Here is a 26,691-nt window from a genome sequence, read left to right on the forward strand (position 1 = left end):
CTGCCCTTCTGAATGGAAAGTTCAGCTCCTCTATAAATTGCTTCATTGGAGGACCAGGGACCATGGTAGAGGTTGCTCTCGGCTCCAGAAAGGGGATTTTTTTTTTTTTTCATTTCACCCAAATTGCATTTTCCAGAACAGTGCTATAAAGGCTAGCGTAGGGGTGGGGGAACTTGCGTGACAAAATGTTAGACTTCCAAAATTCTGTGAAAGAACCTGTCAACAGTATTCTCTATTTACTTTTAGTTTTCAGAAACAAGGATCATCCATACTCTTTTCCAGACAGGATTCACAAAAATGGCAAATGTGGTGGTGGCACACCTGCCCTGTTTGGGTCCAAGAGCCTGGGGGAAGCTGCTCCTTGGGAAATGGGCTGGAGGCACAGGATGCTCCCCTGGGAATTCGTTCCCCCAGCTCAGCCTTGAGGTGCGGTAAGGCGGCTGCCTCCCAGTGGGGTGGTGACTTTTGGTTTTACCTATTCCTCTACTGTAATCCTTCAGTAATCCCGCCTGTTTTCAAAGACACCCTCCTCATTGTTCTTAGCTCCCACCGGAAAAAAAAAAGAAAAAGGCGGGGGGGGGGGGGGCAGGGGAGGTGGGATTAGGCTCCAGCTAACCCAGCAACAGTCTTGTTCTGGCACCTTAAGAAGTAGAGGATTTCACTTCCCTTCCGTAACTGGAGCAAAGCCTTCCCTCCCTGCAGGGGATATGGTCCCATTCTGTAGCACATTTCCTCCAGAGAGTCAGCTTTTCTGAACAAAGACCCAACTGTCTGTGCGGTATGGGAAACTATCTGTTGCTGGGGTTTGGAGCACACCCTCCTACAAACCCAGACATGCACAAAAGTTCTGCATTTCACCACAGGAAGCAAGACTGGTGGCTTCAGGCATCATTAATCATTTTGAAGTGATTCTTCTTAAAAAGGAAAAAAAAAACAGGGATGCAATTTGAGTTAAGTCATGCCCGATAAAAATTAGCACTTCTCCTCAAAGTAGCATTTCCCTGATTGCTTGTGGATCGTTAGAGTTTGCTGTACTGACAAGGGCTGGAGTAAATTGGAGAATCTTTCTTCCTTAGCTGGAACTCCAACAAATACCTGGGACATGACTTGGTTTGAAGGAATCTCTTAGAATTTCAGATTGAGGAAGCGAGGGGTAGGGAGGAGGGAGTGTCTGCTTCCCTTGCCTTCCTGCCCAGGCATATGCACATTTAGGAGGAAGATAAAACCAGAACAATTTGCTTCCTATAGTGGAGAACACCCCTCTCTTCCCCCATCACAAGGCCTTCCAGCCCAGCAGGCAGGGGCCCAGGGAATCTTTGCTCCCTAAAAGGGCTGCCCTCCACCCCCCAAGGGTGTTCTACTGGAAAGGAGCAGAGCACCGGCCAGTTGTTCAAATCCAGTCACACACACACACACAGGGAACATCCTCTAGTCTATGTCTTTCAAGTAAAATTGTTTCTCTAGCATGGAAGAAGTGATAACTAGAAAATGAGATCTTCAACACCATCTTTCCAGGAAGATTACATTTCCTGCTGTTCTGGGTTGAGAGGAAATTCACTTTAAAAAAACTGGATTAAATTTTTTCCCCCCCCCAAGGCTCCTTGTCTACCAGAAGCCTTTTCCGTCAGTTCCCTCTTTCTGAACCTGGCTATCTCCCAGTCTTCATTTATCCCCTAATCAGGACATCTGGCTCTGGAGTCAAGATCAAAACTCAGAAAATAAAAGCAGAGAAAGTCTGCCCTTTCATCCTGGTCCGGTCACCTCCTCGTCTCCTGGGTTTGCATTCACTTGAGTCAGGCGTGAACCTGGCTAGACTGGCCTTCATTCCCTTCGCCACCAGTCAGCTACTGAGACCTCACAGCTGAATCCTATCAGTCGTTTTAATTTAAAGTTTAAAAATGGAAGAGAGAAGGGGCACCTAGGTGGCTCAGTCGTTAAGCGTCTGCCTTTGGCTCAGGTCATGATCCCGGGGTCCTGGGATCGAGCCCCGCGTCGGGCTCCCTGCTCCGTGGGAAGCCTGCTTCTCCCTCTCCCACTCTCCCTGCTTGTGTTCCCTCTCTCACTGTGTCTCTCTCTGTCAAATAAATAAATAAAATCTTAAAAAAAAAAAAAAAAAGGAAGAGCGGGGGCGCTTGGGTGGCTTAATTGGTTAAGCGTCTGACTCTTGATTTCAGCTCAGGTAATGATCTCAGGGTCATGAGATCCAGCCCACGTCAGGCTCCAAGCTCAGTGTGGAGCCTACCTAAGATTCTCTCTCTCTCTCGCTCTCGCTCTCGCTCTTTCCTTTTCTTTAAAAAAAAAAATCAAGTTTCATCTTAGTACTCTTAGCTACATATTTTTAAATGTAATGTGATTACAAGGAGGTATTTTTGGTTTTTGTTTTGTTTGTTTGAGCTTGGTTTCTTAAATTCAGTTCAATGTACCCAAGAGGAGCCTTTGAAAATCTGCCCTGAGTTCCAGTGCCAATGTCTGACAGAAAGCCTGAATCTAATCATGAATGATCGTCAGACAAATCCAAATTGAAGGACATTCTATAAAATAACTGGCTGGTAATCTTCAAAAGTCATCTTGGAAGGGTCATGAAAAGTGAGGGGGAAGAAGAGTTGTGACCAAATTCAACATGGAGTTTCAACCTGGGAAACATTACTAGAGTAAATGACAGAACTTAAGTGGGGTCTGAGGATCAGATGGTAGCAATAGGTCACTGTTACTTCCTTATTTGGGTGGTTGGATTGTGCTTATGGAGAAGAGTGTCTTTATTTTTGTAGGAAACTCTAAAGTAATCAGGGGTGATGGGTGACAAACTTATTCCCACATAGGTAGGGGGACAAATTATTTATATTACATTTCCAACTATTTATCGTTGCTTCAAAGTATTTTTAAAATTTAGCTTTTAAAAAAAAAAAAAAGCATTCTCTCATGAGCACCTGGAAGGACAGAGACTTTGGAAATTCATTTTTACCCCATACCTGAACATGCCCAGTCCAGGTGAGTGCTCAATACATATTTTCTGAACTTATGTGTTCAGAAAACTCTCTGAGATACAGAAGGAACACAATGAAAGTGCTTTCGCTAAGGTTTATGTATTTATTTTTAAAACACGGGGCTTATTGTAGGCCATACATTATTGTAAATATTTAGCAGAAAGCTCTATGAGATAGGTACTATGAACGTTCGCATTTTACGGAAAAGGGAACTGAAGGACAGAGAGGTTATGTGTCCTGCCCAAAGTCACACAGCTAACGAGCAGTGCAACTAGGAGGTGAACCCAGGCAGTAAGTCTCCAGAGTTCCTGCTCTTAGCCACTTTATTGTGATGCCTCTTCAAGATCCCACCTGCAGAAAATTTAAAGATCTTCCCCATTCAAAATACTCAGTTCTCAACTATCCAGCTGTATTTTTTGTATATTGTAGATTCACAAGGTTATGTCCTGTTCTTTCTTGCATAATGCATAGCACGTACCCAAGAGACGCTAATTCCAGAGCCGGGCATTCATTTTTGTGGGCAGTGCTGGTCCACCAGCTTTGATCTTCACATAAATTTTGGTCACTCAAGTAGACCTTTGGTTCTTAATTATCTTTTTTTTAAGATTTTATTTATTTATTTGAGAGAGAGAATGAGATAGAGAGCACGAGAGGCGGGAAGGTCAGAGGGAGAAGCAGACTTCCCGCCGAGCGGGGAGCCCGATGTGGGACTCGATCCTGGGACTCCAGGATCATGACCTGAACTGAAGGCAGTCGCTTAACCAACTGAGCCACCCAGGCGCCCTGTTCTTAATTATCTTAACCACGGCTTATGTGGCCCAAATTTGTTAGGTTTTTATCTGCTATGCATTTCCCTTTCTCTTATGTGTGCATGAGGATTTTAACACGGAGTAGATCTATCTGGATATATCATGGTACAGCTGATTGTCCATATGGCAAGGAAAGCCCCATTAGCCACTGACCAAGGCCCCTACATGATGACTCCTCACTGTCCTATTGCCCTCCCTCACAGGAGGGCAATGAGGCATCAAATCAAATGTGTCTCTTAATGGAATGGATATTTCTACAGTCCCTATGGAAAAAGCTGAAGATACTCTGCCCCATATAGCCTTCTCCGCCTTACTTTCTCTCTCCTGTGAAATGTGAAAATATGTTGTTTTATGTTCATTTATTGTCTAGGGACAGGAGCTCTGTCAACACCAAGGTGCACCATCCATTAGATGCCCCTTTATAGCAAATGGTTCACAAAAACTCCAATAAATACATACTTTTCTTTATAATTTGGTGCAGCAAGTTCCCTAATAAAACTAGAATAGACATAACAGTGAGTTCTATTTCATGAGAATGATTGGACTCTTTTTGTAGCTTACGGTGTTATCACAAAAATGTATCATAAGCTTCAGGTAGGTTTAGAGCAACTTCCACATTGCCACATCATCATTTTTAGTATTTTTATCTTCAAATAATGTTTAGTCATAAGAACAAGATCTCTCATTTGTTATGCCCCATTTCCACAGGGGTGAAAACACCAGAGATAACAGGAAGAAAGCAAGCTTTTATTTAATCTTAAGTGCTATTTATTTTTCTATAATAGAACTGTGATCTTTCCCTGTACTTCTCTGTGCCAATCTCCAACCATCAACAGGCATTATTTCCTCAATAAATAAAACTTACATTTATGTATTTATGTAAATCTGTGTGCACGTGTGCGTGTGTGTGTGTGAGTGCACGCACACGTGTACATGTTCTCCACTATCCCTTTGCCACCAAAAATTTCTTGCAGGTGTGGAATCATAGTTGCGATTTGATCAGTGCACGTCTTGCATCCCCTGAACCTTACCACGCAGTCCACCTACCCAGCTTTCAACTGCAGCCCTAGGCTTCCTTTGCCAAAAAGGGCTTTCACATTGCCCGAACCTGCTGTGCAGCTCTGCAGACAAAGTATTCTAGAAGGAGGGTCCACAGGAGCAGTGAAACCCTTGGTGCATAAATACCCCAGCTCCCTTGCCCCTTGGGTAGAATGACTTTAAGGGAGTATTTTCAACACTTGCTGCCCCAGAGGAACTGAATTCCAGTCCAGCACAGTGGTGGCTGGCTTGATAAACACCCTGAACTGGTTGCCTTCTCACATTCCTGTAGCACTTCCCCAGTTCCCTACTGGTGTTGCCTACATTAACTACATGCACTTTAATCCTTGCCTTAGTGTCTTCTCCTGAGGAAATCCAAACTAAGGCAATCACTCTCCAAAGAATATGGAAGTTGACCAAAAGCCATGGGACAAACAGCTGCCCTGCTGTCCCTGTTGCTGTTGCCTCTCCCATAGAAGAACTTCAAAGCACAATATGTATGAACCCAGGCCTTCATTTTTCCCTACCTCCCCTTATATTGCTCCCCTTTCTCCATCTTCTGTCAATGTCCGGGATGCCGACAATAACCCCTTCTTCCCTACTTCTCAACAGCTCTTCCCCCAAAGTTGCATTTTTTCCCAGCAATCTGTTGTCCGAGATGTCCACTGTTTGTGGCATCCACCATACTGGCTCTTAGAACAGTGTGCTTATTCTTCGTCTGTGCACAACAGATAGAACCCACCATATGTTTCTTTCCACCAGGGTCACTCTGCCATCTGGACGGTGGAAGCTTATGCCCCAGGGAAGACATAGCCATAAGCCAATTTACATGAAGACACAGACTCTAGACCTACAGTCTAAGTTTGGACACAGAGCTGACTCCAGCTGACAATGCCACCAGACTCTGATTGATTTCATCCACAATACACGGAGGTTCCCGTGTCTCCTAGACAGAGGCAAAGACTTATTTAGGCCGCATGACTAATCCAATTGTTTATTCCCTTGCTGTACTCAACTTTATTTGATCTGAGGGCACCAAGTCCAGGATAATAGTTTCAGGTGCCCCTCCCCCCCCATTCAACCCTATCCGGTTCTCTCGGGCTTGGTTTAAAAGGGACGAAAGACACGGGGCCTATTGGTCAGCATTTTCTTCATGGCTGTTCTTGGCATGGCTGTGACTATTGAACTTTTTATAAAAATTGAAGGGCTGGTTACACATATAAAAATTAAAGTCACTTAGCAACAGTCTTTCACAATATCTCTTGCAACCCCAAAATACAGTGGCACGGGGCAGGGGGGTTGGCGGGAGAGGGCCGACTAGCTTTTGGTGACCTAATTTGTCTCTTATCCAAAGCAAAGTTTCTGCTTTCTCTATTTTTTATCACCCTGTCAGGATTTTCAGCAATTCCTCCCTTTACCACCCTAGTGCTTCATCCAATGTGACCCAAAATGTTCCTGTGGAGCCCAGAAGCAAGGAGGAGTAGACTGCTCCATCAGTTAGTTGGGTTCTCGGAGTCCTCACTGCTGAGTGAAGATTGGAGTCCTGCTGGAGGACGGCTGGCATCCCCTGTGCGTCGCGTGCTGGTCAGATGCAGACCCCTGCTGGCCCAGCTTTCTGGCCCTCCAGCAGCCATCTGCAGGCAAAGCACCGCCCGGGCATCAGAAGCAGCTTCAGTGATAGTTTTTTCACATGTACATGCGTGCGCATGCGCGTGCACGCACACACTTACACACTTCATTTCTTTTAATCAGCCTGAAAAGTTTTTACATTTTCCAAATCTAATCTTAGTAAGAACTCTCTAGTGGGGTGTTCCAGCAGAGTACCTGTGGCTAAATATCTCTGCCTTTATCTCTCTGCCTCTTTGAATGAGACACCAGTCCAATGAAGAAGTACCCAGCAGAAAGATGCCAGCCTTAAAAAATCAAAAGAGAATATACTTTAGATTTCTTAAATATACTATTTAGCGTAAGAGTGTATTAGTGTATTCAACAATAGCTAAGGAGACATGACAACAGGTCATGAAAAGAATCTAGGAAAGAGACATTTCAGCTCCTTGATAATGATATATGGAAATTTAATCTGTGGGCACCAAAGCTGTACCTTCCATCATTAGATGGGCAGCATCCCCTTACAGCTCTATTATTCTAAGAATTTCTAAGATTTCCTCGTCTCCCGGACTCCTTGGCAAACAGGACTCTGTTGGGTTCTTTTCGCATCCCCAGTGCCTGGCACGATTCTCATGCGTAGAAGGCATTCAGCAAAAGTCTGGTGAATGAATGAATGAATATATCATAGGAAATAACGGTGTGATGTGTGTCAACGTTTTTTAAGGCCTAAGCACTTACTTGTACAAGGAGGTCTTTTCATAGACAGGCTGATCTGAGGACTGAATTAAAAAGCAGCTAGGAACCCATGGGGGAAGCTCTTAGCCAATGACTATAAGGGGCTTAGGAGTGTGAAAGCCCAAATTCCTTGTCTGGAATTGAGACACCTTCTGAGGACAGAACTACTTCCCTCCAGAGCTCCTTTGGGGATCAGGCTAAAGGTGCTATCTGAGGGACCTTCTGGAAATCACACCCTTCTCCCCTATCATGCTTCTACCACTCCCACGCCAGTTTATTCTGGGAACACCTCCTTAATGAGCTAGTAACACATAAGGGAAAAGCAAGTTAGGAGAAAATGACGGATTCTGTGTCAGGAGATCCATGGAGAGACTGTCCCATTTCCTAGAAATGCAAGCTCAACACTATCCCTTCCCTCATCAGCGAACACGGGTCCTGCCCATGTTCGGTCTCTCCCCAGTCTCCTCTCTGAGTCACACCCACTCTCCATTTCTGGTTACTCTCCCCCAAGCCCCATCCCTTGCTGCTTCCTACACACACATTGCCACCCCTGAACTTTAACTTCTCCTCCTGCCCGTAATCTCCTTTCCTACCACCAGCAAACCTCTGTGGCTCATTTGATGGACCCAGCCTGTCAGGACGGGCTGAACCTTTACCCCATTCAGTCTCTAGCAAAAGGCAGGAGAATAAGCTGTAGCTCTCAGGTGGCACGCCCACCTCCATGAGCAGGTACCAGGCAGACAGCGCACCTGTTAAGGAAAGGCAGCGGACCCCTGTTGTGTCAGATGCAGGATAAAGCTTCCAAACAGGGAGAAGGTACAAATGGGAAAGAAAAGGTACAAATGGAGAGGCTCATGTTATGGAACAAGAACCTTCTTGTGCTAAGGCTGTTCCAACCCTTATTTACTGAGAAAGGTAAATCTACTTAGACAAACGCCAAGTTATAAAATGACTTTCTTAACCTGTCCCTGTCCTCTGTCTCTACAAGGAACCTCTCCTGGTCAGTTTGTAGAAGGTCCACACTATGTTGAAGGCAGCACCATGGCTGCCACTTAGTCACCTGAACTTGGATGATAATTTTTCCTGAGCAGTAGTGGCCCTCATCTCCAGGCAGATGGTGGCTTAGAAGGCTATTTGATTAATTCGGCTTGGTAAGTCACTGCAAAGTCATCATGGATGGAGATAGCTATGGGATCCATTCTCTCTTAGGGTCACCTGATACAGTCCTGCAGATCTTTCTGGATCCTCTGTCCATTTTGGCTCCAAGGGTAGAAAGCAAAGCTATACTGGAATCTATGTTTCTTTCTGAACAGTGTTCGGTATTTCTCTCATCTAGCTCTTCCTCCACTTTATATTTGTAATGGTGGCGTTTATAGAGAAGTGTAGACAGGTGGCCCGTTGGTCATGTCTCTTTTTAGAAAGTGTGATTCCTCCACCTGTGTGGTTGGACAGCAGGCCCCAGATTCTGGACCCAGGCCATGCCAGTTAAATCAGAATTGAGGACCCCAGCCAAGACAGGCCTAGGCCAGCAAACAGTACTTGGAAATATGGGGGTGGATCTTGGGGCTCTAGTTCATCTCTGGTGGGTGCTTGAACTGAGAAGTGATGTAAAGGTGAAGCTGGGGCAACCGCGTTAGCCCACAAGAAGATGAAGGGAGTGTGCTGGTGATGGAGAAAGGAAAGAAGCATGCAGAGAGAGGCAGAGAGGAGCAAGAAAGTGGCCTCAGTCAGAGTAGTCATCTAGTTGTACCAGTCTCTCCATGTGTCTGGATAAAATGTCTGCCCTCAGGTTCTGTGACACACTCCATATCCTTCTGACAAATTCCCTTCTTTGATTAGGTGAGTTGAGCAAGTTTGGTTCCAGAGAAGAAAAAAAGAAAAAAAATCATAAGATTGGAACAGGAAAGTATTGGGACTTGGTTTTAGTTTTTTGAATACCACCTCCAAGATAAGGGAACATTCTGTTAACCAGTGATTTTTCTAATTTCTCAGCATTATCCTTTTATCCTCTCTTTGTAGATCTGGAAAAAGGTCCCCCACATTTAAAATAGATTTTGTAGCATCTTGTCATCTTAGGAAATACTCTTGGATTAGATAACAGCATTCCTGATTTTCCAGACAACTCAACAGGGTCACATAGACTCTCAAATCAACATATCTAGTAACTGTTACTGCACCGTGTCATGAACTGATAAATTCATTGAGCCTAAACCACTGCAGATGAGAGAGGAGGTAGAGAAATAGGCTTATCTCCCTTTTGAGTTTGCCTCCATTTCAGAACTAACTTCGTAGTGCCAAGAATAACTGATTATTCCCCTGTGATGAAATGTACTTTCCAGCAATGTTGAGTCTTTCCCACCAGTACTGGGTTACGATGTCAACATGGCTTACTTATTCTCACGCCAACATGAAGGTTGACCTAATTATTCAAGTGCCAACATGAGAGCACGGTCCTCAGTTTCTCTTCCAGAAGTGAGAGCATGATCACCCTGATAAACAGGATGCCTCTCACTGCCAAACATCCCTCCACAGGAGACGGCTAACCGATGCCATCTGAACCGTACTGCTTTCCCTTCCGGAATCTGATGTAGGATTTCACACATAGACTTGAGCTCTTTGCCAGCCTTTGGCAATTTCCAAGTTTCCCAAAGATTCATGAAAAATCCAGCTGTTTCCAACTATTTGGAACAGAGCACTGTGTGATAAAATGAGGATAGAGGGGGATCTTTATCCAACTTCTCCAGCAGCCATAGAGCTTTGGATTATATTGAGAAGAAAAATTGCAAGCTCAATTGTTCAAAGATTAAAAAGAAGAAGAAAGGACGCTTTGTATTAAATTTCTGAGAATGCCTTTTATTTACCAAACATTTGAGAATGCTAAAAAACTATTCTTTGATTAATCAGGTATGAGCTCATTCTGCCTCCCTAATCCAGCCTGTGAATAACTGTAATGAAAGGTGAGTAGCTGTGGCTCACAGGAAGGACATTTGGACATCTTGACAATAATCTGAGAATGGATCTTAGGGCAGCCGCAAATGAAACTGTTATGTAGTCAGTGCTCCTCAACCCATCTTTGTTGAAGGACCACTCTGTTTGCCAATTTAAAACTTTTTCACAGAATCTTTTCAACAAATAGTGCTCAATTGGATACACATATACCAAAAAAAAAAAAAAGAAAAGAAACATCCACAGTTCCCAGCCTTTACAGAAATTAAATCAAAATGAATCCTCAATCTAAATACAAAATCTAAAACTAAAATACTTTCAGAAAATTGACTATGATACCGAAAGCATGATGTGTAAAGAGAAAAACTGATAAATTGGAAATCATCGAAAATAAGAACATTTCTTCAAAAGACACGGCTAAGAGAATGAAAAGACCAGACAGTCTAGGAGAAAATGTTTGCAAAGCACTTACATGATAAAGAACTCGTATCCAGAATATATAAAGAACTCTCACAACTCAATACTAGGGGGAAAAAAACTATTTTTTTCCATTGGCAAAAGATTTGGACAGACATTTCACTAAAGAAGAGATACAGATGGCAAATAATCACATTAAAAGATGCTCAACATCATTAGTCAAATACAAATTAAAACCATAATGAGATCCTATTACAAAGGCTGAAATTTTATACACTGACAGGACCCCACACTCATAAGGCTAAAGAGCAACTAGAACTCTGGTACATTGCTAATGGGAGGGTGAGGTGGCACAGGGGCCTTGAACAACTGTTCTGCAGTTTCTTAGGAGTTTAAACATAGACTTGCTATATGAGCCAGCAATCTCCTCTTACATATTTACTCAATGAAATAAAAACCTATGTTTACACCAAGAACCACATGCAAATGTTTATAGTGGCTTTTTTCAAAATTGCCAAAAACTAGAAAAAACTTGTATCTCAACTGGAGAATTGATAAACTATAGGTATCCATGGAATACTACTCAACAACCAAAGAATAGTATGCACAATAACATGGATGAATCTCACATGTTTTATGCCAAGTATGATAGGCCAGACTCAAAAGACCACATAATGTATGCAGATATTCACATCACTACACTGTACACCTGAAAATATGTTCCATGTCCACTATATCTCCATTCAAAAAATACATTTTTTTAAAAAGATTTTATTTATTTATTTGACAGAGAGAGACACAGCGAGAGAGGGAACACAAGCAGGGGGAGTGGGAGAGGGAGAAGCAGGCTTCCCGCGGAGCAGGGAGCCCGATGTGGGGCTCGATCCCAGGACCCTGGGATCATGACCCGAGCCGAAGGCAGACGCTTAATGACTGAGCCACCCAGGTGCCCCCAAAAATAAATTTTTTAAATACAATAAAATCGATTTTTGTAAAAGACTGCATGATGGATGATGCCATCGATACAGTATTTTTACAAAGGCAAACTCTGGGGACAGAGAACAGACCAGTGGTTGCCAGGAGCTGAGAGTTTGGGGAAGGGTTGACTACAGAGGAACAAGAGGGAATTTGGGAGGTGAGAGAACCTTTATAACTTCACTGTGGTGATGGCTGCCACACTGTGTATATTTGCCAAAACTCACACTAAAAAAGGCAATTTATTGTATGTAGATTATACTTAAATTCTTAAAACGGTGGGAAAAATCCTTCACAGACAGAGTATTATAAAATACAATAAAATTAATTTCTAGAAAAAATGATTTTAAAAAAGACCTACATAATACAAGTCCAAATTCATGATTATTAGAGTCAACGAACATAAAATTTCTTTTGTCAGTGTCATTTCTAAACACTGATTCTCAAGTTCTGAACTTACTCACAAACTACAGAGTTTTGTAGACCAATCTCCATCTGCAGACTGCACTTTGAGTAGCACTGTTGTAGAGGACATTGGTTGATGGTCTTCTTCAAATCCATTCCCACCTAATAGCACCCCAGTTTCCTCATGAGCAATTCATCCCCCGCTGCATACAGTCTAGCAAGACCATCAGCCAGGCTCAGCTCTCCCCATCTAGGCCCTGGACACTCACCTCCTATACCTGGGCTATTCCATGCCAGCATTGTGTCCAACCCAAACATGTGCTGGTATAAGGCTCTTGTCTTGGTTTTCTCCATCTTGACCTCTGCAGCTCCTTTGTTTCTACCTATTACCATGCCTATGGCACCTCCATGGTCTACTCGTGGAGATGTATTCCCTTCCCTTCCTACAGGAGGGAGGCCCATTTTCCTAGGGACCCCCAGGCCATATAAACAACTTCCCTCCACTTGCTTCTCCACATCAGGATGGGCTGATGCTTCTTCAAGTGACGGAATTCTAACTTTCAAGGTTATTATCACCTCCGTAGAGACTCAAAGGTTTAAAAAGTGTACTTTGAGATTCATCATGCACCTGTATGTGGGTTTTTTTTTTTTTTAAGATTTTTATTTATGTATTTGACAGAGACACAGCGAGAGGGGGAACACAAGCAGGGGGAGTGGGAGAGGGAGAAGCAGGCTTCCTGTGGAGCAGGGAGCCCGATGTGGGGCTCGATCCCAGGACCCTGGGATCATGACCTGAGCCGAAGGCAGACGCTTAACGACTGAGCCACCCAGGTGCCATGTACCTGTATGTGTTAGAACACTTTTACCTCTCAGTAAAAGAATAGGCAACCAGCTTAAACATTTTTATTCTCTCTCATAAGGAGAAGTTAAAAGTGTAGGTAAGTTTGAGAGTTGGTTGAGTAGCTCAATGGTGGCATCAAGGATCCAGTGTCATGGTGTCAGGAACCCATTCTACTCAGCCATTCCCAGAGGGCTGGCCATCCTCCCTTCCTGGTTGTAAGATGGCTGCCGTGGCAACACCTCGCTTGGCGGTATCCACAGAAGGATAAGAAGACAGGATGTGCTGCTCTCATGAGCAGAGAGACTCTCTTTTAATCAAGGAGGAACTATTTCCCAGCAGCTCGTGGCAATGCCTCCTTAGTTGATTTGGTCTGAACAGACTCTCCTGCCCATGACTAGCAACGAAGGAGGCTGGCAAAGTGAGTTCCCAGCATTATCCACCATGATCACGGAAGGTGGTGCTGCCAGAGAGAAACCAAAGGGACACACTGTCACCCTGTGTTCCAGGCTGTCCCCTCCCTCTCCTTCCGAGACCAACAAAATTCTTTGCTCAGTTTTGATAACAGAAGAGCTGCAGGGGCAGGGGTATATCCGAATACTGAGAAGGGAATGCATTGGGAAGTATTCCAAGTATCTTTTCTGTTTGAGCATCATCACACACATATTTAACCTCTCCAGACTTTCATTCCTTCATCTGTGAACTGAACACTGACTATGCTAATGCCTACAACATACGGTTATTTTGAGAATTAAACCAGATACTATGTGGCAAGTACTTGTTACAGGACATGGTCTATAGTAAGTAGTCACTCAAAAGTGGCTATGTTTTAAAATTGAAAACAAGGAAGCATATTCAAAAGTATTAAATACCGAAGGCCTAGATTTTGGAGCATACTAGAGTTTAGGAAAGGAAGACCCTGTTGTCCATTGCAGTCTTGGGAAAAAGCTGCTCTGCGGAGGCAGGATGCAAGCTGGCGTGGAAGGATGGCTAGAATCGGAACTGCGAGGAAGAGAAGGAAGTCACCGGAGGAGATCAAACAGCATGAAGGGGACGAGACGGCCGGAGCAGAGGGCAGTGTTCATGCCGTGGGAGGGACAGAGGTACCGACAGCCAGCAAGAACTCACTTCATGCCAGTGCTTTGCCTTATCCAAGCTCCTCAACAACCTTGTGAAGGGGGTGAGTTGGTTAGGGCTCTCCAAAGAACAGAACCAATAGGGCATTTATTAGTCAGCTCAGGCTGACCTAACAAAATGCCATTAACTGGGTGGCTCAAACAATACAAGTTTATGTCTCTCAGTTCTGGCGACTAAAAGCCTGAGATGAGGGTGGCAGCATGATTGAATTCTGGTGAGAAGTCTTCCTGGACTGCCTCCCAACTGTCCTCACATGGCAGAGAGAGAGAGCGAGATCAACATCTTTCTCCCGCTCGTTTTTCTTCTTTTAATAGGGCCAATAATCCCATCATGAGGGCCCTACCCTCACTATCTAATCTAGCCCTAATTACCTTCCGAGGGCCTCATCTCCAAATACTACCACATGGGATTAGAGCTTCAACATATGAATTTGGGGGATACACAAACATTCCATACATAAGTATGTGTATGTGTGTATGTGGAGATAGATGGATAGAAAGTTAGATGGATGCAAAGTTAGATGGATGGAAAGTTAGATAGATGGATAGAAAGACAGATGGATAGATATGAGGAGATTTATTTTAGGAATTGGCTCGCACAATTGTGGAAGCCTGGTGAGCCTAAAAGGTGATGGAGGAGGCCCACAGCCTGGAGACTCAGGAAGAAGGTGCAGTTCCAGTCCAGAGGCAGTCGGCTAGAAAAGCAGGAAAAGTCAATGTCACAGATAAAATCCAAAGGCAGTCTGCTGCAGAATTCCTCTTGCCCAGGGGTGATCAGCCCTATGCTCTGTTTAGACCTTCAACTGAACGGGTCCCACCCACATTATGGAGAGAAATCTGTTTTACTCAATAGTCTACCAATTTAAATATGAATTTCACCCAAAAGCACTCTGACGGAAACAACTGGAATAGTGTTTGACCAAATATCTGAGTATTATGGTCCAGCCAAGGTGGAACACACAATTAACCATCACAGGCAGATTTTAATTTTAGTTTATAGATGAAGCAATCGAGGCTCAGAGCGATTAAGTAACATGCCTAAGGAGATGGAACAGCTGAGGTAGAACTGAAACCAGGTCTGTCTGAATCCACGGTCCCTATCTCCTTATACGGTTTTGTGCTGGGTCTGTAGAGAAATGCATTTGAACAGACAATGTGAAGCAAGAGAAGGGCTGGGAACAGCATGTGTCTATGCATCTTCCAGAGTAATCATGGTGCCTAGCCATAGAAATGCTTAACATACACTTTAGAGGTCAGTGGGTGGGTGAGTGGATGGATGGATGAAGTAAAAAATCATCACTGGCTAATCATGGCTGCAAAAAAGGAACCAATTCCCAGTATTCCTTCACATCTGGCTTGGCTTTAGAGCTGGGCTGTTCAAAACAGTAATCATTAGCTACATATGCCTATTAAAATGAAAATGTTTAATTAATATTAAATCAAAGAAAAATCCAGTTTCTCCATTGCACTAGCCACATTTGGACTGCTCAGTAGCCCCATGTGGTGAGTGGCTACACATTAGATGGCACAGACACAAAACATGCCATCATCACAGAAAGTTCTACTGGACAGCACTACTCCAGAGAGACTGTACTGGTCCTCCCATTATAGCACTTAGGCATGTCTCTGTGAACATAGGCTTGTTTCTTGGAGATGAATTATGAGAAAGCTTGTAACTCTAAGCCCAACCAGTCTCCCCACCGGCCCAGACCTTTCTTACACAATGCACATCAGTGGGGACCTGGCCCTCAGGTGCCTGTTTCTGCTTGAGAGGCACAGTAACTGCTTGCTCCATTGGATCTCTGCACAGACCAAAGGTGCCATTGACATTTGGCTCCCTTCGAACTATAAACATCTAACAAGCTCCAGATGCACAAGTAGTAGATTTAAAGTCCTGTCAATATGGACACTAGGGTCTGAAATGAAACACTTGGCATTCAATTTGACTAAAATGTTAAACTCATAATTTATTGGTTCAATAAAATCTGAATGCTAACAGCCAATTTTTAGGCGGGAGTCTCTGCACGTGTGTATGTGTGGGTAAATATGGTTTTTCAAGACAAAGTTACTGGCAGAGTTAAAAAACTGGTCTTCCAAATAAAGTGTTGGTGATAATAATCATGTTTAATGGGTCCAAAATGTTATTCCTAATAGCATGTTGCCACACAAAACCCTTTCCTGAGTTGAGTGATAAAATAAAACTGCTGACTAACCACAATGTCTATGTGGAGTGAAGACATGGACAGCAGAAGAGATTGGAAATGTCAGAACATAGGAGCCTTCCCAAAGTGACTTCACCTCCCAACATTTCCCCATAGAAGGCTGGCTGCGATGTGCCAAGCTGCAAATGACTGGCTTTAATGAAAAGGGAAACATGATGAGCTTTGTAGCTATGGACGGGGGTTAGAAAGCAATAACAGCTATACCAAATGTTTGACTCATGGTAAGCACAACAGCTAAGAACAAAAGATGCTTTTCCCAATCAACAGGAATCATTAAAAAACAAACAAACAAAAAAAAAACCCACAACTTCTTTTCTCTGACCTCAGTTTCATCTCTTCCCCTTCTGTTTAAAACAAAAACAGGGGAAGGTGGCATAGATTTATGTTTCCTTATTCTCCCCACTAACTATAACAAGAAAGAAAAAAAAAAAAAAGCCTAGACATTGTATATAAAATAAACATGCAAGACTTTGAAAAGAAAGGAGAAAGGAAAACCATTAGGGAGCTGGAGATCCAAGACACAAAATGGCAGTAAGTTTCCTTGGTTGTCTTTTTGCCTCCTATATCTCAGACTGGGAGCTAAAGAAGCAGCCACCCAGAAACACCAACTAGCGCAGGCCAAAAACAACAACATCAAAGCATGCTCTCTTTAGCCAAAGGACCAGGAAAGGAGTAGCCTAGTAAGACAGAAAACTTTGAGACAGTAATCCAACCAAACACCAGAGAAAAATTTATGGCCCTCCCCCTACCCCCACCAACAAAGGCTAAGGTGAGCCTAGACTTTCACCTTCTTGGAGGGTGTAATAAGGTGCCAAGCAGGAAGCCAGGACTTTTCATCCCTGCTGAATGATAACAAGTCCCTCCTCACTCCCAGAGAGACCACATGCAGAGCCTGGACTTCCACCCTCACCCAGCAGTAACAAGGCATTCCTCCCTCCCTTGCTAGAGTGATGGCAAGGGGACCTAGTTGAGAGCCAGGAAGTTCATCATTACCAATGTCATTAGCAGTAAGAAGACAATTTCTCCCCTCATGCTGTCAGTGGAGACCATGTGGGGAGCAGTAACAAGGCATCCCCACTACCCCTACCAGCCAGGGAGGTTATGCGTGAAGGCAGGATGTCAGAGCTCCCATGCCTGCCCAGCAGTTCTATATGGAGAGCCCTTGAGTGTCAAAAGAGGCATAGTAGAGAACCAGGACTTCTACGCGCTAATGATGAGTTGCTTCCTCCTCTCCCCCTGCTGGAGTGATGACAGAGGAAACCAGCTAAAACAGAAGGTTTAAATAAGATTCAGAATCTGATGACACAATATCTAAGATGTCCAGGTTTCCATAAAAAATCACTCCTCATACCAAGAACCAGGAAGGTTTCAAATTGAATGAAAAAAGACATCAACAGGGGGCTCCTGGCTGGCTCAGTCAGAAGAGCATGTGACTCTTGATCTCTGGGCGGTGAGTTTAAGCCCCATGTTGGGTGTAGAGATTACTTAAAAAAATATATTTAAAAAAAAAAAGACTATCAACAGATACCAACACTGAGATGACAGAGATGTTTGAACCGACAAAGATTGTAAAGCAACCCATCCTGAAATGTTTCAATAAGCAATTATAAACATGCTTGAAACAAATGAAAAATAAGTCTCAACAAAGAAAGAGAAAGGCTCATTAAAGAAATAGAAGATATCAGGATAAACCACAATTTAGACACCCAGATGTCCTTCAAATTGTGTTGTATCCACAATGTGGAATATTACTTACTAATAAAAAAAGAATGTACTTTTTTAAAAAAGATTTATTCATTTATTTGAGAGAGACAGCACGGACGGGGTGGAGGAGGAGAGGGAGAGACGTAGAGTCTGCTAAGTGTGGAGTCCAACATGGGGCTGGGCTTCACAGCCCCGAGATCATGCCATGAGTCAAAATCAAGAGTCAGACGCTCAATGGACTGAGCCACCCAGGCGCCCCAGAGATATACTATTGATACGTGCAGCAACCTGGAAGAATCTCTGCAGAATTACGCTGAATGAAAAAAAAAAACCAATCCCAAAATGTTAAATCCTATATGATTCCATTTTTATAACATTCTTGGGATGAAAAAATTACGGAAATGGAGGCCAGATTAGTGGTTGTCAAGTGTTAAGGAAAGGGTGAGGGTAGGAGGGATGTGGGAGTGGCTCCAAAAGGGCAGCTTGAGGGATCCTTGTGGTGTTAGAAATGTTCACTATCTTGAAATTAGACCCCTGTCTTAGACCACACATAAAAATTAACTCAAGGGATTGAAGACTTGAAAGTAACACCTGAAACCATCAAACTCCTAGAAGAAAACACAGGCAGTAAGCCTTCACCTAATGCTTGGTGATTTCTGGGATCTGACTGCAAAGGCAATAAAACCAAAAATAAACAAGTAGGACTACATCAAATTAAACAGCTTCTGCACAGCAAAGAAAATCATCAATAAAATGAAAAGGCAATCTACCAAATGGGATAAAATATTTGCAAGTCCTATATCTGGTACAGGGTTAATATCCAAAATGTATAAAGAACCCCTACAACTCAATACCAAAAAAAAAAAAAAAAAAAAAAAAAAATCCAATTTAAAAAAGGGGCAGAGGCTCTGAAGAGACATTTTCCCAAAAAGACATACAGATGGCCAAAAGGTACAAGAAAAGATGCTCAATATGACCCACTCATCAACAGGGAAATGCAAATCAAAACCACAACGAGCTAACACTTCACAACTGCTAGAATAGTTATTATGAAAAGACAAGAAATAACAACCTTGGTGAGGATTTAGAGAAAAGGAAACCTTGTGTACTGCTGCTGAAAAAGTAAATTGGTGCAGCCACTATGTCAAACAGTATGGAGGTTCCTTGAAAAATTAAAAATAGAACTACCATATGATCTAGAAATTCCACTTCAGGTATTTATCCAAAGAAAATGAAAATACTAATTTAAAAAGATACATGCACTCCCATGTTCATTGCAACATTATTTATAATAGCCAACATGGATACGACCTAAGTGTCTATCGATGGATAAAGGGATAAAAAAAGATGTACTATATATACATCCCATGGAAAACTATTCCGCCATAGAAGAGAATAAATCTTGCCATTAAGGACAACACGGATGGACCTTGAAGGCATTCTGCTAAGTGAAGTCAGAGAAGGACAAATCCTGTATGATTTCACTTCTATGTGAAATCTTAAAAACAAAACAAAAATCCTCACTCAGAGAAAACAGATGGGTGGTTGTCAGAGGTGGGGGATGGGAGGTTGGCGAAATGGGTGAAGGGAGTCAAAAGGTACAAACTTCCATTTATAAAATAAATAAGTCCTGGGGATGGAATGGACAGCATGGTGGACACTAGTTAATACTGTACTGTGTATTTGAAAGCTGGTAAGAAAGTAAGTCATAAAAGTCCTCATCACAAGAAAAAAAATTTGACAACCACGCATGGTGATGGATGCTAACTAGACTTCACGAGGTGATCATTCTCTCCTGTATGCCAATAACGGATCATTATGTTGTACACCTGAAACTAATATAATGTTATATGTCAGTTATACATCAATTTAAAAAAATGTTCTATCACTTGACTGTGTTAATGCCAATATCCTAGCTATGATATTGTACTATAGTTTTCCAAGATGTTAGCACTGGGTAAAGGGTACGTGACATATCTTTGTAGTATTTCTTACAACTGCATGTAAATCTATAATTATCTCAAAATACAAAGTTGAATGCAAAAAATGTGAACAGTGCAGCTTCTTAAATAAACAAGTTCATAAATTATGACCAAAATCCAGTGATTTTGGATCCATTTCCCACCCTCCAATCGAATACTCATTAAAATACATTTACTGTTAGGAAATTGCAGTACCTGACAATGGAGTTCAAAATTCCTTCTCTATTCAAGGAAATGCAGCTCGGTTCTGTAGACAAAGGACCAAAGAGGAAGACGTAAGAATAAACAGCTGCACTTCTTGTCTGGATATTCAGTTCAATTTAACACTTACAATTCTTTACACATAAAAAGAGCTTAGTCTTTAAGATTACTTGATGCATTAATTCAAAAGCATTTATTGTATGCCTGCCATGCGCCTAGGTTTATATTTGTTCATTTAATATTTCAAACCCTTTGCTAACAGGGGGGTTTGACCGAATGGTCACGAAATCCCCCCACCCCACCCCAAGCTCTAATACTTGTAACTACAGTTCCCACCCTTGCTGTTATCTCAGAACAAACTGTCAGGAATAGAATAGTACCTTGTGATCAGAGCAAAATAACACCATTATTTTGCCATTAACAAACAATGCCTTTTCCCTTAAATCAGTATCACTGATGTAGTTAGTACTGCGCACAGCCCGGGACAGACATAGATGGGCTAGCGGGCAATGAGAAGATAAGTACTGGGAAATTACCGTTTCTCTTTGTACTCATCTACTGCCTGGAGCCAATCTGTGTGTCGTACTTGGCAAAAAGAAAGAACAAGAAAAGATGGGCCACGGAAATTGCTTTTCCATGGCTCTGGCAACTGGAGGTAAGACCTAGGGATGGAGAATAACGTTTTCTAAGGAGCATGTCCTTTCTGGAAAATCCTTTTGGGGTCTTTACCAAAACGATTGCCTCCAAGTCAAATGCAAGTAAGACAGTGAGAACTTCCTTTGTGTTGTTCAAACCATGCCATAGGCGTCGCAGATTTGGACTCGGGATCCCATACTGACCATCCCCAGATCCAAATTTCTTTGTGAGAAATGAAAGCTTGCAATTGGCGTTACATCTTATGAGGAGAAATGTTTATAAACTATCTTCAAAGACTCTACAAGATATAACAGCTCTTACTCAACACAGCTTCTGGATAAATTAAAGTGTAAATAAATATTAAAATGGCTATGAAATTCTCGTTCAAATTCATACACATGGGTTTAATACTAATAATTAAAGGAGATGAGCTGGCAAAACACATGTAGAATTTACCAAACCCAAAATGCTTGAAAAATAAGTCAGACTTTCTGAAAACATAGAGCACTGCTGGGTTTGCTCATCCCTAGTGACAAGAAACTGAAATATTGAAACTAACTCCATTTAAATATACTCTCTACTCCCAGCAGATGCTACAGTTCATTCCTGCCAAGGAGCCCCGTAGGCTGGCTCTTTATGCCAAGAACAAAGCATGGGTCTCCACATGCCTCCCATTCTGTCAGGGCTCAGATGCCATCAGGGCAGAATTTTCTCCCCTCCACCTCCGACCAGATGACATGTTTAGGCAGAAGTCTCACTTGCTTTTAATACTTAGTTTCTTACCTCTAGTTCTTTAAGGGTATATCAGCCCACACTTTGAGGTTGAAATGATGACCATCAAGCCTCTAGAACTCTAGGTTTGGACATATCCTGTCGTGGAGTCCCTTTGGTGACATTACGAGATAGAATATAATTATGTGATTAGACGGATGACCCGTAACTGCTATCAAATCAACATACCAGAGCAGACATGCTACCCACCAGCAGGGGAAAATGGAGAGGATAGGAATGTATGTGGTCGACCCCTATCAATCCTTAACCACACTGGCTTCTGATAGGGTTAACACCATGGCAAATACTTGAAAGAGCTCCACACTTTATAAAATATTTTTCTCCACATGATGTCTTATCATCTTCAAAACAGCCCTCTGAGTGGAGCGTAGCTATTCTCAGATGAGAAGACCATGACTCAGCCAGCGGCAAGAGAGGGGCTCATCAGGACCAGAGTCCAGGGGTTCTCTGTCCAAATTCAGGGCTCTATCCACAATACCACCGCTGAGGTAGGGTGGAGCCATTCAAAAGACTCCAAAGGTGATAGGTGACCTTCATGCATATCCAGTGCTTTAACCACAGAACTTCTAGAAGCTTAAAAGACCCCATGCTCTCCTGGAACTCTGCTGCTCAGATTTACACTGCTAAGCCAGCAGCTCAGCATCACCAGGAAATGGGTGGTATTTTAACTCTTGGACTATATGGACCACAATGTTTTTATGTGAAGAACTTAGAAGCTCCTAAATGTTTTAACTCTATTTTCTACCATAGAAGATCCAAAATATTCCATCGATAGCAAAACCATCTCTGACAAAAAATCTGCCAAGATGCTTTAATGAATCGTGGTACCTGATTAAAACTGAGACTTTATTGCATTTTTTACAGACAGAACAAAAGAAATAGTTATCTGAAGTTTTAAGGAATGTGTGCAGTATTGTCTTTCATTAGAATCAAAAGATATGATCTAGTCCTTGAATTCAAACCCTCAATAAAATGAGATCCCACTATCCAGCTGCTAAACTTTATTTCGTGATAGTTAGAATACAAAAGTATAATCCACGAAAGTGTTTTGTTTCAAATTAACTGATAAAATAGTTCCCCAGAAGTCCTTCTGAATGAGGAACATTAACCTAATTATTATCGAAAAGTCAAACCAGCTGATTTTATGGGTATCAAAAACAGGCTTATTTGTAAAATTTATAGAAAAGTTTTCATTGCCCTCCACTCTTGCAAACTTGGGAAATATTTTACTGAAACTAGAAATGCAAATATTGAAAAACAACCAGACCTGCAGTTACTGTAAATTCTGGCCCAAACAAAAGCAGTTAAGATCAGCAAAATTCATGAGAAAACAAGCTCTGGTGAAATTTTCAGCCCATTAATCTATTTCTATGACAGAGTAATAGGCCCAGTAGATTGAAGAGAAGCAAACAACATAATATATCTTGATTTAAGAAAGGTCCTTTTTTTTTAAGTCCCCTACCACAAAGACTAACTAATGAGAAAAATATTCAGAACACAAAACTACTTGGTAGGGGCACAGCTAGTTGGGTGATTATTATAGCCATGAAGTAGCTAAGAACAGATGGATGTCAGCCAAACAACGATGTTTTACATTTTAACCTATGGCATGAGTGCTTTGTATGATGGCACTCTGCTCAGGTTTGAGAACACCACCCCATTCTAAAAAGAAACCAACCCCTTCGTAAGGGGTACCCCAGAGTGGTGACACTGAGCCTTTCTGCCCTTGAGAGATCACCTGGGAAACACTGGAGACTGGGAGAGAGGAGGACCAAGTGCGGGCCAGCAGGAGACGGGCAGTGGGGGAAGAAAGCTAATCACAAGCAAGGAAAGAGTTCCTGAGAAGGGAAAAAAATGAGTAAGGATGAAAAGATCTTTGGGTCATAGTGATATAAGTTAAATATAAGTCAGTGTGATATCTGAAAGGGAGTCTAAAAGGTCACTTGGCTCAGTAGCTGTTAAATGCCAGTTTTTATGCGTCTTCGGTAAAATGAAAAAAATAAATACCACATTAAGTTTTTCATAGAGTTTTTTAAATTGAATGCAAGGACTGTCCTTTAGTGTTAATCCCTCTCTTTCTCTCTCTCTCTCTCTCTCTCTCTCTCTCTCACACACACACACACACACACACACACACACACACACGGTGTCATAGTGGGTGATATATTGATACTTTTTTAATGGCTTTACCTAACAAAAAGAAATGATAATTCTATGTCAGTCTTTAAAATCATTTTAGAAATTTTAATGGTCCGTGAAAGCCAAGAGTGTAGAAGTCACTGGCCTTGTCCATCCTTTTATCCCTTTCATTAAGTAAAATCATCTAAGTATCCAGGTCCATTCAATTTGAAAGTTCCCTGGCAACCCAGACAGACAGTCAGTCTCCAGATGTTCTGGCTAGTGCAAGCTTTCCTCAGTGCCAAGTACCCCACCTCCCCGGTGTTTGTAACTGAACGGCAAAGAAAGGTGGTACGATACAGGCACATTCTAGGGACCTCGGATGACCGGGTTCTCGCACAGGATTGAGAAGGGAGGCCATTAGCTGACATTCCTACAACAGAAAGCAACAGATTGAAACAAGGAGAGGCCTGGCCCGAGGAGGAAACAGCAGGCACTGATTATTTAGGATTAAGATTCTCATTTCTAGACATGTATGGTAAAATATTGCCTGGGTCAATTTTATTTGCCTCCTTTGATGAGGCCAAATTAACGTTAACCAACTGTTAAAAGAACTGCCAGTCATGGGCCCTAATGTCACACATTCTAAAGTATTCACCCTTGGGGCTTATTGGTGAAAACATTTAAAAACCCTTTCGATAATTACGAATTCCTGCAATAATTAAATGCATTACAAATTATAGTTTGGTATGTCCTAAACTAATTATTGTAGAAACTTCAAACAGAGAGTCCTACCCAATCATCCACCTCCAGTCTCCCAAAGAAAGCTACCTCTGCTTCCACCTCCTCAGGTCAAACCAGACCATGAAGCAAAGTGCTAAGGGGGTCGGAGTCCCACTCAGGCAGTGCCCTCCAAGGAGGACAGAACTTTGAGCTCCAAACTCCTGTGTTTCCCCCCACACTACAGGAGCAAGGAGCCTGCCCGGATGGGAGAAAAGAGAGGGAGACTCTTTAATCCAAGCTGATTTAGGTCACATCCAGGCAGAATCACCCTGCTAGACCTCTAACATGTACATGGGTGTAGACACATTACACACATGCTTTTAATCACGTTCCTTGTGTAGTCCCATTTCTCTTATAAAAGCCTCTGCCCCTAAAAACCACATCGAACTACACGTGTATGTAGAAAGCTGCCGATCAGCCACCCCGCCTGGTGGTCCGCAGGTGTGCGCAATATGCCGCTGCACTCGCTCATCCAGTAACAAGGTGCCGCTGAGAAGTGAAGAGCACGGGCCGCCTGTAAAAAGGGGACTCTCCCACTCAGCTCTGACGCTCGGTAGCTGCGCGACCTCCAGCCAGTCATTTACCTCTGTTTTCTTATCTATAAAAAGCCAGAAGCAGAATACTGGTTCTGGTCATTTCTTTCACAGCCTTAACATTCCAGGTTCCGTGCAACTACAAATGACTTAACAACCAGCAGCCGCTGAACAGAGCGCATGCATCCGAGCCAGGGGCTAAGCAGCATCTGCGGCTGCCCGTAGCCAAACCTAGGCCTTAATGTGGGGTTCTTTGTACAGTTAGTTTTGGAATACACTCAAAAACCAAAAGGAAGTTGGATTCCAATCCCTCAGTGAGGCCAGCAATCATTCTCCAAGGGCAAAAGATAAACCTGCAAGCCCTGGGGAGAGTGAGGAGAGGTGTATGGCTGCAGTGTTCCAGCAGTAAACTGCCCATGAGTCCTGTGGGTAGGGAGCCCTGGCTCCAGGCTCAGAGAAGCCCGACAATTACCCAGCTGAGTCTCTGAAAGCAGACCAAACCCGGCACCCGGCTTCCCTCTGGGCACCAGAGGCTACTAGGCTAACCACCACTCAGAACGAGCACACACAAGTCTTGAGCTACCTACCCCCACCCATATGCTACCAAAATCAAGTTGCCCCCAGACTAAGTAAAAACATCAGGATTTATCAGAACGCTGATGGGGTTTCAGAAACAGAAAGATTTGCTCAGTGAATGGAAGAAAGCAGTTCTTCGAATAATACGACACAGCTTGAGGGCCTGCCTAGGGTGAATGGAAATTAAAATAATCAAAATCAATGGTAATAATGTGCTCAAGCAGCAGTTCTGAAATGCAGATTACCCACTCAGCAGTCAACTCACTAATGACATTAGATAATATGAAATACAAACAGGAGAAAAAACAATCTAAGCCAATTACACTGATTATGCTTCTGACATCAAAAGGTATGGCAGATGAAGCTAAATTTCCATATATTAATATTTAAGCCAGTATAGAATAGAAAGTAATGCACATAATGAAGACCCACTAGATTTGAGTACACATAGCTAAAATCTCTAATCAAGCAAAAAACAATTTTCTAAATGATAATTAACAGTAATCATGTTCTTTAAGTGCAGGATATTATGAAGCACAAACCGCAATATTAAAAAAAGATGGAAAAACCAGAATTCTTTTTCCTAGCTACAGCACACTAAATATAATAAACAGAGCAACTTTAGAGTAGCCCTCTCCAGGTCTTATCAATAAATGCACCTGCAAAGAAAAAGTTACATGTTTGATTGGTGTGATCAAAAAGGCAGTGAATATCTACCCTAGAAAGACAATAATGAATAAGTAAGTAGTATACTCTATGCCTGAGAAAGAAAGGAAGAAGGAAGCGAGGAAAGAGAAAATTAATAAGAATGGGAATAAGGATCTAGAAACCTACACCTCCCAAGATACTTCATTGAAACACTATACAACTCTGTCCAGGCCTTTAGCTGGCTGTTCTTTTTATTTCTCAATTAGCAAATAATCACACAGGGTGAGGCAGACTTCCTGCCAAGTGAGCACTGAAGACCGTTAGCATCGTTCATTGTACTACATCTGCTGGGTTAGCAGTTGAAAAACTAGTGGAAGCAACAACATACATTCACAATGACCTCCTACACACACACACACACACACACACACACACACACACACACACACACACACACACACACACACACACACACACACACACCATCCACAAAGTATGGACAACACCTGGTACACAAGATGCTTTGTAAGAACAAAGCCCGGCTGGCCCGCATGACAGTGCCCCTGAAGACGGTGTGACTCTATCACACTGCTCAAACAGATCTC

General features: G+C 42.6%; 1 long non-coding RNA gene across 2 annotated transcripts in view; it reads right to left on the reverse strand.

Moving 5' to 3' along the window:
• Positions 1–26,691, reverse strand: part of LOC113929480 — a 134,350-nt gene that overhangs the window by 87,577 nt on the left and 20,082 nt on the right. Inside the window, exons 1-2 of one of the 2 annotated variants that reach the window (XR_004820104.1) lie at positions 21,420–21,523; positions 19,995–20,046 (exon numbers count right to left, since the gene is read on the reverse strand). This is a non-coding gene — a long non-coding RNA (uncharacterized LOC113929480). Of the gene's footprint in view, positions 1–19,994; positions 20,047–21,419; positions 21,524–26,691 lie in introns of those variants that run through there. The other variant, XR_003522208.1, reaches the window with a different exon arrangement.

The sequence above is a fragment of the Zalophus californianus genome, chromosome 5 (assembly GCF_009762305.2).
Source record: "Zalophus californianus isolate mZalCal1 chromosome 5, mZalCal1.pri.v2, whole genome shotgun sequence".
NCBI lineage: Eukaryota > Metazoa > Chordata > Mammalia > Carnivora > Otariidae > Zalophus > Zalophus californianus.